A 2,429-nucleotide genomic window follows, 5' to 3' on the forward strand; every position below is an offset into this window, starting at 1 on the left:
CGGTTCTGGTGCTCAGTTTGGTACTTTTATTTTCCTTTTATCAGAACTGGCGCGGCAGATTTTGAGAAAAGTCCCTCTAGTAACTCCTATCATTTTTTTACTAGGTTTCTAATGCTGTCCATAGATCCGTTGTGGCTTTAACAGTTTCCTAGACAATACAATCTTGGCACTGTTCTCTGCCACCCTATTATACCATGTCATATAGTGTTTTCGATCGCTTGCTCTCTACGCTCGCTCGCTTGAACAATAAATCACTGAAGAAAAGGTGGTATAAAGCCCCCTAAGCCGCCACAGTATTATAATCCTCGGTATGCAGTTCGTTCCCTGCGGCATTGTAACTTTGTGTACCCGAAGCGCTTACAAAATAACTTGAAATAATTTTCCTATCATAACTATACTCGTTTCACTTTAAGTTGGCCTGAGTTGTTGTTGTTGTTCTTGTTACATCTTAGGCTCCTCTGGATGTGAACCAAGTGCTATGCTGAAGGATTGTCTGTGTTGTGGTGGTGTGGTGCAGGAAGTGAGTGGGTGTGCTGTGGTGTGGGGGTGCCACTTTGCAGTATGAACACAGAGGATTGTATGTGTGTTATATTTTGTGTTAGTATTGTAGCAGGGAAGGTTGGTGTAGTCGTGTCTCTGGGTTCGGTAGTGTCTGAAGGGTGTATGTCTGGTGGTGGCACATGAAGGATGCTGTTTGGTAGAAAGTTTTGGCTGGCTGGGGTGTCTGTGTTTATGTATGTGTTTGGTATAGAAAGTTTTGGCTGGCCGGGGTGTCTGTGTGTTTATGTATGTGTTTGGTATAGAAAGTTTTGGCTGGCTGGGGTGTTTGTGTGTTTATGTATGTGTTTGGTATAGAAAGTTTTGGCTGGCTGGGGTGTTTGTGTGTTTATGTATGCGTTTGGCAGAAAGTTTTGGCTGGCTGGGGTGTCTATGTGTTTATGTATGTGTCTGGGAAGTGTAGAGTCGGGTGGAGGAGGGGATATGTTGCAAAGATAATGTGTGTAATGTTGGGCGGTTGTTCGATTTTGTTTCTTTGTGGAGAAGATGATGCAACATAAGGTTACAAGAGTGGGACGGATCTTGAGCTGAAGTGGTGAACTGTGTGCCTCTCATATTCACTTGGTCTCTGACTGAAATTAGTTATGTTTCTTGGTGTAGGCTGTCAGTACTTGTGGGCTTAGTGTCTTCTGCTATCAAGGTATTGTTTTCTGTTCTTTAAAGCTTCTTCGTGTTTGTGTTGGATAACTGTCTTGTGCGACAGTAATTCACGTTTGTTTGAATGTATTACTTATAAGTGGAGGATGGAGTTGGGATGTATATGAGAGAGGGTGTGTGAAATAGGAGAAGTGATGCATAATGAGAAGGGACAGGGTGGCATAGAGGAGACTTGTTTGTGGTCACCTCTTACGGGATTAAGGCGTCTGGCTATAGATAGATGGATAGACAGATAGCTTATAGTTTCCATACGATTTGCCGAGTAGTAGCGATAGTTATCACTAGAATATGATGCTAGTCACGAATGAGTGCTGTGGAAAGGATGTAGGGCTGTTTCTGCTACTGATCTGCATGACATTTTCGTATGCTTTAAATGAAACTCTGTGCCAAGTTAAAGTGAAAGGCGTGTATATTTGTGTAGGAGGAACAAGAGACAAGGAGTTATTCTGTGGCCTGTTTTCTTTGTGCTTCCTACTAGACACAGTAATAGTTATGACGGGGCATTGACGGCAAGTTTGTGAGTCAGCACACACTTACGGCCTCTCATTATACAAGGTGGTCCATATATTACGCCACCCAGTTCTTGTGTGTTGGGGGCACGGCTCAGTGAACATTACCAGTGTCTACCCTGCATCATTATTTACTTCCCACAACCCTCTTCAGGCTTAGCTTTATAATATAGGCTTTGATTTAGGTCCATTGATTGCATGGTGGAGAATTCCCATAACCTTTTTTTATGCTTAGCTGTATATCATTGTATTGTATAATCTTTTATGCCCACTGATCGCACGGCTGAGTTCACGGGCTCACGGCTTACCGTCCCCCCCACCAACGAGGCCTTCTAATTTTAGAAGGCCTTGGCTGGGGACGCGCCAGACGAGAGAATATGATACGTCAGGCGCGTCCCCAGCCCGTCTCTTCTGGCCTCTCGTCCCCAGCCACTCTGTCTGTCTGTCTGTCTGTCTGTCTCTTTCTGTCCATCTGTCTGTCTGTCTGTCTGTCTCTTTCTGTCTGTTTGTCTGTCTGTCTGTCTCTCTGTTTCATTCTGTCTTCCTGTCTCTCAGTCTGTCTGTCTGTCTGTCTGTGTCTGTCTGTCTGTCAGTCCCTCTCTCTCTCTCTCTCTCTCTCTCTCTCTCTCTCTCTCTCTCTCTCTCTCTTTGTCTGTCTGTCTGTCTGTCTGTCTATCTGTCTGTCTGTCTGTCTGTCTCTCATCA

This window comes from Coenobita brevimanus, chromosome 78 (genome assembly GCF_032717465.1).
Source record: "Coenobita brevimanus isolate Jiangsu-jjx chromosome 78, ASM3271746v2, whole genome shotgun sequence".
In the NCBI taxonomy this organism is placed as follows: domain Eukaryota; kingdom Metazoa; phylum Arthropoda; class Malacostraca; order Decapoda; family Coenobitidae; genus Coenobita; species Coenobita brevimanus.